This window comes from Lissotriton vulgaris, chromosome 2_2 (assembly GCF_964263255.1).
Source record: "Lissotriton vulgaris chromosome 2_2, aLisVul1.2, whole genome shotgun sequence".
Classification (NCBI taxonomy): domain Eukaryota; kingdom Metazoa; phylum Chordata; class Amphibia; order Caudata; family Salamandridae; genus Lissotriton; species Lissotriton vulgaris.
Genome location: NC_141688.1, coordinates 317,067,716 through 317,082,297, shown reverse-complemented (window position 1 = coordinate 317,082,297; position 14,582 = coordinate 317,067,716). Strand labels below are relative to the sequence as shown.

Here is a 14,582-nt window from a genome sequence, read left to right as displayed (position 1 = left end):
GGCTGGGGCAGAGGCAGTCTCATGTCAGGCCAGTACCTCTGACGTACAGGTGGGCTGCGGGGCTGGGGCAGAGGCAGTCTCATGTCAGGCCAGTACCTCTGACATACAGGTGGGCTGCGGGGCTGGGGCAGAGGCAGTCTCATGTCAGGCCAGTACCTCTGACGTACAGGTGGGCTGCGGGGCTGGGGCAGAGGCAGTCTCATGTCAGGCCAGTACCTCTGACGTACAGGTGGGCTGCGGGGCTGGGCCAGAGGCAGTCTCATGTCAGGGCAGTACCTCTGACGTACAGGTGGGCTGCGGGGCTGGGGCAGAGGCAGTCTCCTGTCAGGACAGTACCTCTGGCATACAGGTGGGCTGCGGGGCTGGGGAAGAGGCAGTCTCATGTCAGGCCAGTACCTCTGACGTACAGGTGGGCTGTGGGGCTGGGCCAGAGGCAGTCTCATGTCAGGCCAGTACCCCTGAAGTACAGGTGGGCTGCGGGGCGGGGGCAGAGGCAGTCTCATCTCAGGCCAGTACCTCTGACGTACAGGTGGGCTGCGGGGCTGGGGCAGAGGCAGTCTCATGTCAGGCCAGTACCTCTGACGTACAGGTGGGCTGCGGGGCTGGGGCAGAGGCAGTCTCATGTCAGGCCAGTACCTCTGACGTACAGATGGGCTGCGGGGCTGGGGCAGAGGCAGTCTCATGTCAGGACAGTACCTCTGACGTACAGGTGGGCTGCGGGGCTGGGGCAGAGGCAGTCTCATGTCAGGCCAGTACCTCTGACGTACAGGTGGGCTGCGGGGCTGGGGCAGAGGCAGTCTCATGTCAGGCCAGTACCTCTGACGTACAGGTGGGCTGCGGGACTGGGGCAGAGGCAGTCTCATGTCAGGGCAGTACCTCTGGCGTACAGGTGGGCTGCGGGGCTGGGGCAGAGGCAGTCTCATGTCAGGCCAGTACCTCTGACGTACAGGTGGGCTGCGGGGCTGGGGCAGAGGCAGTCTCATGTCAGGCCAGTACCTCTGACATACAGGTGGGCTGCGGGGCTGGGGCAGAGGCAGTCTCATGTCAGGCCAGTACCTCTGACGTACAGGTGGGCTGCGGGGCTGGGGCAGAGGCAGTCTCATGTCAGGCCAGTACCTCTGACGTACAGGTGGCCCGCTGGGCTGGGGCAGAGGCAGTCTCATGTCAGGCCAGTACCTCTGACGTACAGGTGGGCTGCGGGGCTGGGGCAGAGGCAGTCACATGCCAGACCAGCCCTCCTGAAAGGGAGGAGGGTCGGAGCAGTGAGCCCATGTCAGGCCAGTACCTCTGACATACAGGTGGGCTGCGGGGCTGGGGCAGAGGCAGTCTCATGTCAGGCCAGTACCTCTGACGTACAGGTGGGCTGCGGGGCTGGGGCAGAGGCAGTCTCATGTCAGGCCAGTACCTCTGACGTACAGGTGGCCCGCTGGGCTGGGGAAGAGGCAGTCTCATGTCAGGCCAGTACCTCTGACGTACAGGTGGGCTGGGGGCTGGGCCAGAGGCAGTCTCATGTCAGGACAGTACCTCTGACGTACAGGTGGGCTGCGGGGCTGGGGCAGAGGCAGTCTCATGTCAGACCAGCCCTCCTGAAAGGGAGGAGGGTCGGAGCAGTGAGCCCATGACAGGACAGTACCTCTGACGTACAGGTGGGCTGCGGGGCTGGGGCAGAGGCAGTCACATGCCAGACCAGCCCTCCTGAAAGGGAGGAGGGTCGGAGCAGTGAGCCCATGTCAGGCCAGTACCTCTGACATACAGGTGGGCTGCGGAGCTGGGGCAGAGGCAGTCTCATGTCAGGCCAGTACCTCTGGCGTACAGGTGGGCTGCGGGGCTGGGGCAGAGGCAGACTCATGTCAGGACAGTACCTCTGACGTACAGGTGGGCTGCGGGGCTGGGGCCGAGGCAGTCTCTTGTCAGGCCAGTACCTCTGACGTACAGGTGGGCTGCGGGGCTGGGCCAGAGGCAGTCTCATGTCAGGGCAGTACCTCTGACGTACAGGTGGGCTGCGGGGCTGGGGCAGAGACAGTCTCATGTCAGGCCAGTGCCTCTGACGTACAGGTGGGCTGCGGGGCTGGGGCAGAGACAGTCTCATGTCAGGCCAGTACCTCTGATGTACAGGTGGGCTGCGGGGCTGGGGCAGAGGCAGTCTCATGTCAGGCCAGTACCTCTGACGTACAGGTGGGCTGCGGGGCTGGGGCAGAGGTAGTCTCATGTCAGGGCAGTACCCCTGACATACAGGTGGGCTGCGGCGCTGGGGCAGAGGCAGTCACATGTCAGGCCAGCCCTCTTGCAAGGGAGGAGTGTCGGAGCAGTGAGCCCATGTCAGGCCAGTACCTCTGGCGTACAGGTGGGCTGCGGGGCTGGGGAAGAGGCAGTCTCATGTCAGGCCAGTACCTCTGACGTACAGGTGGGCTGCGGGGCTGGGCCAGAGGCAGTCTCATGTCAGGGCAGTACCTCTGACGTACAGGTGGGCTGCGGGGCTGGGGCAGAGGCAGTCTCCTGTCAGGACAGTACCTCTGGCATACAGGTGGGCTGCGGGGCTGGGGAAGAGGCAGTCTCATGTCAGGCCAGTACCTCTGACGTACAGGTGGGCTGTGGGGCTGGGCCAGAGGCAGTCTCATGTCAGGCCAGTACCCCTGAAGTACAGGTGGGCTGCGGGGCGGGGGCAGAGGCAGTCTCATCTCAGGCCAGTACCTCTGACGTACAGGTGGGCTGCGGGGCTGGGGCAGAGGCAGTCTCATGTCAGGCCAGTACCTCTGACGTACAGGTGGGCTGCGGGGCTGGGGCAGAGGCAGTCTCATGTCAGGCCAGTACCTCTGACGTACAGATGGGCTGCGGGGCTGGGGCAGAGGCAGTCTCATGTCAGGACAGTACCTCTGACGTACAGGTGGGCTGCGGAGCTGGGGCAGAGGCAGTCTCATGTCAGGCCAGTACCTCTGACGTACAGGTGGGCTGCGGGGCTGGGGCAGAGGCAGTCTCATGTCAGGCCAGTACCTCTGACGTACAGGTGGGCTGCGGGACTGGGGCAGAGGCAGTCTCATGTCAGGGCAGTACCTCTGGCGTACAGGTGGGCTGCGGGGCTGGGGCAGAGGCAGTCTCATGTCAGGCCAGTACCTCTGACGTACAGGTGGGCTGCGGGGCTGGGGCAGAGGCAGTCTCATGTCAGGCCAGTACCTCTGACATACAGGTGTGCTGCGGGGCTGGGGCAGAGGCAGTCTCATGTCAGGCCAGTACCTCTGACGTACAGGTGGGCTGCGGGGCTGGGGAAGAGGCAGTCTCATGTCAGGCCAGTACCTCTGACGTACAGGTGGCCCGCTGGGCTGGGGCAGAGGCAGTCTCATGTCAGGCCAGTACCTCTGACGTACAGGTGGGCTGCGGGGCTGGGGCAGAGGCAGTCTCATCTCAGGCCAGTACCTCTGACATACAGGTGGGCTGCGGGGCTGGGGCAGAGGCAGTCTCATGTCAGACCAGTACCTATGGCATACAGGTGGGCTGCGGGGCTGGGGCAGAGGCAGTCTCATGTCAGACCAGTACCTATGGCATACAGGTGGGCTGCGGGGCTGGGGCAGAGGCAGTCTCATGTCAGGCCAGTACCTCTGGCGTACAGGTGGGCTGCGGGGCTGAGGCAGAGGCAGTCTCATGTCAGGACAGTACCTCTGGCGTACAGGTGGGCTACGGGGCTGGGGCAGAGGCAGTCTCATGTCAGGCCAGTACCTCTGGCATACAGGTGGGCTGCGGGGCTGGGGCAGAGGCAGTCTCATGTCAGGCCAGTACCTCTGGCGTACAGGTGGGCTGCGGGGCTGGGGCAGAGGCAGTCTCATGTCAGGCCAGTACCCCTGACGTACAGGTGGGCTGCCGGGCTGGGGCAGAGGCAGTCTCATGTCAGGGCAGTACCTCTGACATACAGGTGGGCGGCGGGGCTGGGGCAGAGGCAGTCTCATATCAGGCCAGTACCTCTGACGTACAGGTGGCCCGCTGGGCTGGGGCAGAGGCAGTCTCATGTCAGGCCAGTACCTCTGACGTACAGGTGGGCTGCTGGGCTGGGGCAGAGGCAGTCTCATGTCAGGCCAGTACCTCTGACGTACAGGTGGGCTGCGGGGCTGGGGCAGAGGCAGTCTCATGTCAGGACAGTACCTCTGGCATACAGGTGGGCTGCGGGGCCGGGGCAGAGGCAGTCTCATGTCAGGCCAGTACCTCTGACGTACAGGTGGGCTGTGGGGCTGGGGCAGAGGCAGTCTCATGTCAGGCCAGTACCTCTGACGTACAGGTGGGCTGCGGAGCTGGGGCAGAGGCAGTCTCATGTCAGGCCAGTACCTCTGACGTACAGGTGGGCTGCGGGGCTGGGCCAGAGGCAGTCTCATGTCAGGGCAGTACCTCTGACGTACAGGTGGGCTGCGGGGCTGGGGCAGAGGCAGTCTCATGTCAGGGCAGTACCTCTGACATACAGGTGGGCTGCGGGGCTGGGGCAGAGGCAGTCTCATGTCAGGCCAGTACCTCTGACGTACAGGTGGGCTGCGGGGCTGGGGCAGAGGTAGTCTCATGTCAGGGCAGTACCCCTGACATACAGGTGGGCTGCGGCGCTGGGGCAGAGGCAGTCACATGTCAGGCCAGCCCTCTTGCAAGGGAGGAGTGTCGGAGCAGTGAGCCCATGTCAGGTCAGTACCTCTGACGTACAGGTGGGCTGCGGGGCTGGGGCAGAGGCAGTCTCATGTCAGGCCAGTACCTCTGGCATACAGGTGGGCTGCGGGGCTGGGGCAGAGGCAGTCTCATGTCAGGCCAGTACCCCTGACGTACAGGTGGGCTGCGGGGCTGGGGCAGAGGCAGTCTCATGTCAGTTCAGTACCTCTGGCATACAGGTGGGCTGCGGGGCCGGGGCAGAGGCAGTCTCATGTCAGGCCAGTACCTCTGACGTACAGGTGGGCTGTGGGGCTGGGGCAGAGGCAGTCTCATGTCAGGCCAGTACCCCTGACGTACAGGTGGGCTGCGGGGCTGGGGCAGAGGCAGTCTCATGTCAGACCAGTACCTCTGAAGTACAGGTGGACTGCGGGGCTGGGCCAGAGGCAGTCTCATGTCAGGACAGTACCTCTGACGTACAGGTGGGCTGCGGGGCTGGGGCAGAGGCAGTCTCATGTCAGACCAGCCCTCCTGAAAGGGAGGAGGGTCGGAGCAGTGAGCCCATGACAGGACAGTACCTCTGACGTACAGGTGGGCTGCGGGGCTGGGGCAGAGGCAGTCACATGCCAGACCAGCCCTCCTGAAAGGGAGGAGGGTCGGAGCAGTGAGCCCATGTCAGGCCAGTACCTCTGACACACAGGTGGGCTGCGGGGCTGGGGCAGAGGCAGTCTCATGTCAGGCCAGTACCTCTGGCGTACAGGTGGGCTGCGGGGCTGGGGCAGAGGCAGTCTCATGTCAGGACAGTACCTCTGACGTACAGGTGGGCTGCGGGGCTGGGGCAGAGGTAGTCTCATGTCAGGGCAGTACCCCTGACATACAGGTGGGCTGCGGCGCTGGGGCAGAGGCAGTCACATGTCAGGCCAGCCCTCTTGCAAGGGAGGAGTGTCGGAGCAGTGAGCCCATGTCAGGCCAGTACCTCTGGCGTACAGGTGGGCTGCGGGGCTGGGGCAGAGGCAGTCTCATGTCAGGTCAGTACCTCTGGCGTACAGGTGGGCTGCGGGGCTGGGGCAGAGGCAGTCTCATGTCAGGCCAGTACCCCTGACGTACAGGTGGGCTGCGGGGCTGGGGCAGAGGCAGTCTCATGTCAGGGCAGTACCTCTGACATACAGGTGGGCGGCGGGGCTGGGGCAGAGGCAGTCTCATGTCAGGCCAGTTCCTCTGACGTACATGTGGGCTGCTGGGCTGGGCAGAGGCAGTCTCATGTCAGGACAGTACCTCTGGCATACAGGTGGGCGGCGGGGCTGGGGCAGAGGCAGTCTCATGTCAGGCCAGTACCTCTGACGTACATGTGGGCTGCTGGGCTGGGCAGAGGCAGTCTCATGTCAGGACTATACCTCTGGCATACAGGTGGGCTGCGGGGCTGGGGCAGAGGCAGTCTCATGTCAGGACAGTACCTCTGACGTACAGGTGGGCTGCGGGGCTGGGGCAGAGGCAGTCTCATGTCAGGCCAGTACCTCTGACGTACAGGTGGGCTGCGGGGCTGGGGCAGAGGCAGTCTCATGTCAGGCCAGTGCCTCTGACGTACAGGTGGGCTGCGGGGCTGGGGCAGAGACAGTCTCATGTCAGGCCAGTACCTCTGATGTACAGGTGGGCTGCGGGGCTGGGGCAGAGGCAGTCTCATGTCAGGCCAGTACCTCTGACGTACAGGTGGGCTGCGGGGCTGGGGCAGAGGCAGTCTCATGTCAGGCCAGTGCCTCTGACGTACAGGTGGGCTGCGGGGCTGGGGCAGAGACAGTCTCATGTCAGGCCAGTACCTCTGACATACAGGTGGGCTGCGGGGCTGGGGCAGAGGCAGTCTCATGTCAGGACAGTACCTCTGACGTACAGGTGGGCTGCGGGGCTGGGGCAGAGGCAGTCTCATATCAGGCCAGTACCTCTGACGTACAGGTGGCCCGCTGGGCTGGGGCAGAGGCAGTCTCATGTCAGGCCAGTACCTCTGACGTACAGGTGGGCTGCTGGGCTGGGGCAGAGGCAGTCTCATGTCAGGCCAGTACCTCTGACGTACAGGTGGGCTGCGGGGCTGGGGCAGAGGCAGTCTCATGTCAGGACAGTACCTCTGGCATACAGGTGGGCTGCGGGGCCGGGGCAGAGGCAGTCTCATGTCAGGCCAGTACCTCTGACGTACAGGTGGGCTGTGGGGCTGGGGCAGAGGCAGTCTCATGTCAGGCCAGTACCTCTGACGTACAGGTGGGCTGCGGAGCTGGGGCAGAGGCAGTCTCATGTCAGGCCAGTACCTCTGACGTACAGGTGGGCTGCGGGGCTGGGCAAGAGGCAGTCTCATGTCAGGGCAGTACCTCTGACGTACAGGTGGGCTGCGGGGCTGGGGCAGAGGCAGTCTCATGTCAGGGCAGTACCTCTGACATACAGGTGGGCTGCGGGGCTTGGGCAGAGGCAGTCTCATGTCAGGCCAGTACCTCTGACGTACAGGTGGGCTGCGGGGCTGGGGCAGAGGTAGTCTCATGTCAGGGCAGTACCCCTGACATACAGGTGGGCTGCGGTGCTGGGGCAGAGGCAGTCACATGTCAGGCCAGCCCTCTTGCAAGGGAGGAGTGTCGGAGCAGTGAGCCCATGTCAGGCCAGTACCTCTGACGTACAGGTGGGCTGCGGGGCTGGGGCAGAGGCAGTCTCATGTCAGGCCAGTACCTCTGGCATACAGGTGGGCTGCGGGGCTGGGGCAGAGGCAGTCTCATGTCAGGCCAGTACCCCTGACGTACAGGCGGGCTGCGGGGCTGGGGCAGAGGCAGTCTCATGTCAGTTCAGTACCTCTGGCATACAGGTGGGCTGCGGGGCCGGGGCAGAGGCAGTCTCATGTCAGGCCAGTACCTCTGACGTACAGGTGGGCTGTGGGGCTGGGGCAGAGGCAGTCTCATGTCAGGCCAGTACCCCTGACGTACAGGTGGGCTGCGGGGCTGGGGCAGAGGCAGTCTCATGTCAGACCAGTACCTCTGAAGTACAGGTGGACTGCGGGGCTGGGCCAGAGGCAGTCTCATGTCAGGACAGTACCTCTGACGTACAGGTGGGCTGCGGGGCTGGGGCAGAGGCAGTCTCATGTCAGACCAGCCCTCCTGAAAGGGAGGAGGGTCGGAGCAGTGAGCCCATGACAGGACAGTACCTCTGACGTACAGGTGGGCTGCGGGGCTGGGGCAGAGGCAGTCACATGCCAGACCAGCCCTCCTGAAAGGGAGGAGGGTCGGAGCAGTGAGCCCATGTCAGGCCAGTACCTCTGACACACAGGTGGGCTGCGGGGCTGGGGCAGAGGCAGTCTCATGTCAGGCCAGTACCTCTGGCGTACAGGTGGGCTGCGGGGCTGGGGCAGAGGCAGTCTCATGTCAGGACAGTACCTCTGACGTACAGGTGGGCTGCGGGGCTGGGGCAGAGGTAGTCTCATGTCAGGGCAGTACCCCTGACATACAGGTGGGCTGCGGCGCTGGGGCAGAGGCAGTCACATGTCAGGCCAGCCCTCTTGCAAGGGAGGAGTGTCGGAGCAGTGAGCCCATGTCAGGCCAGTACCTCTGGCGTACAGGTGGGCTGCGGGGCTGGGGCAGAGGCAGTCTCATGTCAGGCCAGTACCTCTGACGTACAGGTGGGCTGCGGGGCTGGGGCAGAGGCAGTCTCATGTCAGGCCAGTACCTCTGACGTACAGGTGGGCTGCGGGGCTGGGCCAGAGGCAGTCTCATGTCAGGGCAGTACCTCTGACGTACAGGTGGGCTGCGGGGCTGGGGCAGAGGCAGTCTCCTGTCAGGACAGTACCTCTGGCATACAGGTGGGCTGCGGGGCTGGGGAAGAGGCAGTCTCATGTCAGGCCAGTACCTCTGAAGTACAGGTGGGCTGTGGGGCTGGGCCAGAGGCAGTCTCATGTCAGGCCAGTACCCCTGAAGTACAGGTGGGCTGCGGGGCGGGGGCAGAGGCAGTCTCATCTCAGGCCAGTACCTCTGACGTACAGGTGGGCTGCGGGGCTGGGGCAGAGGCAGTCTCATGTCAGGCCAGTACCTCTGACGTACAGGTGGGCAGCGGGGCTGGGGCAGAGGCAGTCTCATGTCAGGCCAGTACCTCTGACATACAGATGGGCTGCGGGGCTGGGGCAGAGGCAGTCTCATGTCAGGACAGTACCTCTGACGTACAGGTGGGCTGCGGGGCTGGGGCAGAGGCAGTCTCATGTCAGGCCAGTACCTCTGACGTACAGGTGGGCTGCGGGGCTGGGGCAGAGGCAGTCTCATGTCAGGCCAGTACCTCTGACGTACAGGTGGGCTGCGGGACTGGGGCAGAGGCAGTCTCATGTCAGGGCAGTACCTCTGGCGTACAGGTGGGCTGCGGGGCTGGGGCAGAGGCAGTCTCATGTCAGGCCAGTACCTCTGACGTACAGGTGGGCTGCGGGGCTGGGGCAGAGGCAGTCTCATGTCAGGCCAGTACCTCTGACATACAGGTGGGCTGCGGGGCTGGGGCAGAGGCAGTCTCATGTCAGGCCAGTACCTCTGACGTACAGGTGGGCTGCGGGGCTGGGGCAGAGGCAGTCTCATGTCAGGCCAGTACCTCTGACGTACAGGTGGCCCGCTGGGCTGGGGCAGAGGCAGTCTCATGTCAGGCCAGTACCTCTGACGTACAGGTGGGCTGCGGGGCTGGGGCAGAGGCAGTCACATGCCAGACCAGCCCTCCTGAAAGGGAGGAGGCTCGGAGCAGTGAGCCCATGTCAGGCCAGTACCTCTGACATACAGGTGGGCTGCGGGGCTGGGGAAGAGGCAGTCTCATGTCAGGCCAGTACCTCTGACGTACAGGTGGGCTGGGGGCTGGGCCAGAGGCAGTCTCATGTCAGGACAGTACCTCTGACGTACAGGTGGGCTGCGGGGCTGGGGCAGAGGCAGTCTCATGTCAGACCAGCCCTCCTGAAAGGGAGGAGGGTCGGAGCAGTGAGCCCATGACAGGACAGTACCTCTGACGTACAGGTGGGCTGCGGGGCTGGGGCAGAGGCAGTCACATGCCAGACCAGCCCTCCTGAAAGGGAGGAGGGTCGGAGCAGTGAGCCCATGTCAGGCCAGTACCTCTGACATACAGGTGGGCTGCGGAGCTGGGGCAGAGGCAGTCTCATGTCAGGCCAGTACCTCAGGCGTACAGGTGGGCTGCGGGGCTGGGGCAGAGGCAGTCTCATGTCAGGACAGTACCTCTGACGTACAGGTGGGCTGCGGGGCTGGGACAGAGGCAGTCTCTTGTCAGGCCAGTACCTCTGACGTACAGGTGGGCTGCGGGGCTGGGCCAGAGGCAGTCTCATGTCAGGGCAGTACCTCTGACGTACAGGTGGGCTGCGGGGCTGGGGCAGAGACAGTCTCATGTCAGGCCAGTGCCTCTGACGTACAGGTGGGCTGCGGGGCTGGGGCAGAGGCAGTCTCATGTCAGGCCAGTACCTCTGACGTACAGGTGGGCTGCGGGGCTGGGGCAGAGGTAGTCTCATGTCATGCAGTACCCCTGACATACAGGTGGGCTGCGGCGCTGGGGCAGAGGCAGTCACATGTCAGGCCAGCCCTCTTGTAAGGGAGGAGTGTCGGAGCAGTGAGCCCATGTCAGGCCAGTACCTCTGGCGTACAGGTGGGCTGCGGGGCTGGGGAAGAGGCAGTCTCATGTCAGGCCAGTACCTCTGACGTACAGGTGGGCTGCGGGGCTGGGCCAGAGGCAGTCTCATGTCAGGGCAGTACCTCTGACGTACAGGTGGGCTGCGGGGCTGGGGCAGAGGCAGTCTCCTGTCAGGACAGTACCTCTGGCATACAGGTGGGCTGCGGGGCTGGGGAAGAGGCAGTCTCATGTCAGGCCAGTACCTCTGACGTACAGGTGGGCTGTGGGGCTGGGCCAGAGGCAGTCTCATGTCAGACCAGTACCCCTGAAGTACAGGTGGGCTGCGGGGCGGGGGCAGAGGCAGTCTCATCTCAGGCCAGTACCTCTGACGTACAGGTGGGCTGCGGGGCTGGGGCAGAGGCAGTCTCATGTCAGGCCAGTACCTCTGACGTACAGATGGGCTGCGGGGCTGGGGCAGAGGCAGTCTCATGTCAGGACAGTACCTCTGACGTACAGGTGGGCTGCGGAGCTGGGGCAGAGGCAGTCTCATGTCAGGCCAGTACCCCTGAAGTACAGGTGGGCTGCGGGGCGGGGGCAGAGGCAGTCTCATGTCAGGCCAGTACCTCTGACGTACAGGTGGGCTGCGGGGCTGGGGCAGAGGCAGTCTCATGTCAGGCCAGTACCTCTGACGTACAGATGGGCTGCGGGGCTGGGGCAGAGGCAGTCTCATGTCAGGACAGTACCTCTGACGTACAGGTGGGCTGCGGAGCTGGGGCAGAGGCAGTCTCATGTCAGGCCAGTACCTCTGACGTACAGGTGGGCTGCAGGGCTGGGGCAGAGGCAGTCTCATGTCAGGCCAGTACCTCTGACGTACAGGTGGGCTGCGGGACTGGGGCAGAGGCAGTCTCATGTCAGGGCAGTACCTCTGGCGTACAGGTGGGCTGCGGGGCTGGGGCAGAGGCAGTCTCATGTCAGGCCAGTACCTCTGACGTACAGGTGGGCTGCGGGGCTGGGGCAGAGGCAGTCTCATGTCAGGCCAGTACCTCTGACATACAGGTGTGCTGCGGGGCTGGGGCAGAGGCAGTCTCATGTCAGGCCAGTACCTCTGATGTACAGGTGGGCTGCGGGGCTGGGGCAGAGGCAGTCTCATGTCAGGCCAGTACCTCTGACGTACAGGTGGCCCGCTGGGCTGGGGCAGAGGCAGTCTCATGTCAGGCCAGTACCTCTGACGTACAGGTGGGCTGCGGGGCTGGGGCAGAGGCAGTCTCATCTCAGGCCAGTACCTCTGACATACAGGTGGGCTGCGGGGCTGGGGCAGAGGCAGTCTCATGTCAGACCAGCACCTATGGCATACAGGTGGGCTGCGGGGCTGAGGCAGAGGCAGTCTCATGTCAGGACAGTACCTCTGGCGTACAGGTGGGCTACGGGGCTGGGGCAGAGGCAGTCTCATGTCAGGCCAGTACCTCTGGCATACAGGTGGGCTGCGGGGCTGGGGCAGAGGCAGTCTCATGTCAGGCCAGTACCTCTGGCGTACAGGTGGGCTGCGGGGCTGGGGCAGAGGCAGTCTCATGTCAGGCCAGTACCCCTGACGTACAGGTGGGCTGCGGGGCTGGGGCAGAGGCAGTCTAATGTCAGGGCAGTACCTCTGGCATACAGGTGGGCGGCGGGGCTGGGGCAGAGGCAGTCTCATGTCAGGCCAGTACCTCTGACGTACATGTGGGCTGCTGGGCTGGGCAGAGGCAGTCTCATGTCAGGACAGTACCTCTGACGTACAGGTGGGCTGCGGGGCTGGGGCAGAGGCAGTCTCATGTCAGGCCAGTACCTCTGACGTACAGGTGGGCTGCGGGGCTGGGGCAGAGGCAGTCTCATGTCAGGCCAGTGCCTCTGACGTACAGGTGGGCTGCGGGGCTGGGGCAGAGACAGTCTCATGTCAGGCCAGTACCTCTGATGTACAGGTGGGCTGCGGGGCTGGGGCAGAGGCAGTCTCATGTCAGGCCAGTACCTCTGACGTACAGGTGGGCTGCGGGGCTGGGGCAGAGGCAGTCTCATGTCAGGCCAGTGCCTCTGACGTACAGGTGGGCTGCGGGGCTGGGGCAGAGACAGTCTCATGTCAGGCCAGTACCTCTGACATACAGGTGGGCTGCGGGGCTGGGGCAGAGGCAGTCTCATGTCAGGACAGTACCTCTGACGTACAGGTGGGCTGCGGGGCTGGGGCAGAGGCAGTCTCATATCAGGCCAGTACCTCTGACGTACAGGTGGCCCGCTGGGCTGGGGCAGAGGCAGTCTCATGTCAGGCCAGTACCTCTGACGTACAGGTGGGCTGCTGGGCTGGGGCAGAGGCAGTCTCATGTCAGGCCAGTACCTCTGACGTACAGGTGGGCTGCGGGGCTGGGGCAGAGGCAGTCTCATGTCAGGACAGTACCTCTGGCATACAGGTGGGCTGCGGGGCCGGGGCAGAGGCAGTCTCATGTCAGGCCAGTACCTCTGACGTACAGGTGGGCTGTGGGGCTGGGGCAGAGGCAGTCTCATGTCAGGCCAGTACCTCTGACATACAGGTGGGCTGCGGGGCTGGGGCAGAGGCAGTCTCATGTCAGGCCAGTACCTCTGACGTACAGGTGGGCTGCTGGGCTGGGGCAGAGGCAGTCTCATGTCAGGCCAGTACCTCTGACATACAGGTGGGCTGCGGGGCTGGGGCAGAGGCAGTCTCATGTCAGGGCAGTACCTCTGACATACAGGTGGGCTGCGGGGCTGGGGCAGAGGCAGTCTCATGTCAGGGCAGTACCTCTGACATACAGGTGGGCTGCGGGGCTGGGGCAGAGGCAGTCTCATGTCAGGCCAGTACCTCTGACGTACAGGTGGGCTGCGGGGCTGGGGCAGAGGTAGTCTCATGTCAGGGCAGTACCCCTGACATACAGGTGGGCTGCGGCGCTGGGGCAGAGGCAGTCACATGTCAGGCCAGCCCTCTTGCAAGGGAGGAGTGTCGGAGCAGTGAGCCCATGTCAGGCCAGTACCTCTGACGTACAGGTGGGCTGCGGGGCTGGGGCAGAGGCAGTCTCATGTCAGGCCAGTACCTCTGGCATACAGGTGGGCTGCGGGGCTGGGGCAGAGGCAGTCTCATGTCAGGCCAGTACCCCTGACGTACAGGTGGGCTGCGGGGCTGGGGCAGAGGCAGTCTCATGTCAGTTCAGTACCTCTGGCATACAGGTGGGCTGCGGGGCCGGGGCAGAGGCAGTCTCATGTCAGGCCAGTACCTCTGACGTACAGGTGGGCTGTGGGGCTGGGGCAGAGGCAGTCTCATGTCAGGCCAGTACCCCTGACGTACAGGTGGGCTGCGGGGCTGGGGCAGAGGCAGTCTCATGTCAGACCAGTACCTCTGAAGTACAGGTGGACTGCGGGGCTGGGGCAGAGGCAGTCTCATGTCAGGCCAGTACCCCTGACGTACAGGTGGGCTGCGGGGCGAGGGCAGAGGCAGTCTCATCTCAGGCCAGTACCTCTGGCATACAGGTGGGCTGCGGGGCTTGGGCAGAGGCAGTCTCATGTCAGGCCAGTACCTCTGATGTACAGGTGGGCGGCGGGGCTAGGGCAGAGGCAGTCTCATGTCAGGACAGTACCTCTGGCGTACAGGTGGGCTGCGGGGCTGGGGCAGAGGCAGTCTCATGTCAGGCTAGTACCTCTGACATACAGGTGGGCTGCGGGGCTGGGGCAGAGGCAGTCTCATGTCAGGCCAGTACCCCTGACGTACAGGTGGGCTGCTGGGCTGGGGCAGAGGCAGTCTCATGTCAGGCCAGTACCTCTGACGTACAGGTGGGCTGCGGGGCTGGGGCAGAGGCAGTCTCATGTCAGGCCAGTACCTCTGACGTACAGGTGGGCTGCGGAGCTGGTGCAGAGGCAGTCTCATGTCAGGACAGTACCTCTGACGTACAGGTGGGCTGCGGGGCTGGGGCAGAGGCAGTCTCATGTCAGGCCAGTACCTCTGGCATAAGGGTGGGCTGCGGGGCTGGGGCAGGGGCAGTCTCATGTCAGGGCAGTACCTCTGACATACAGGTGGGCTGCGGGGCTGGGGCAGAGGCAGTCTCATGTCAGGCCAGTACCTCTGACGTACAGGTGGGCTGCGGGGCTGGGGCAGAGGTAGTCTCATGTCAGGGCAGTACCCCTGACATACAGGTGGGCTGCAGCGCTGGGGCAGAGGCAGTCACATGTCAGGCCAGCCCTCTTGCAAGGGAGGAGTGTCGGAGCAGTGAGCCCATGTCAGGCCAGTACCTCTGGCGTACAGGTGGGCTGCGGGGCTGGGGCAGAGGCAGTCTCATGTCAGGCCAGTACCCCTGACGTACAGGTGGGCTGCGGGGCTGGGGCAGAGGCAGTCTCATGTC

General features: G+C 64.2%; 1 protein-coding gene across 4 annotated transcripts in view; it reads right to left on the bottom strand.

Moving 5' to 3' along the window:
- Positions 1–14,582, bottom strand: part of LOC147729375 (SPRY domain-containing SOCS box protein 3-like) — a 138,512-nt gene that overhangs the window by 35,664 nt on the left and 88,266 nt on the right. The window lies entirely within an intron of this gene.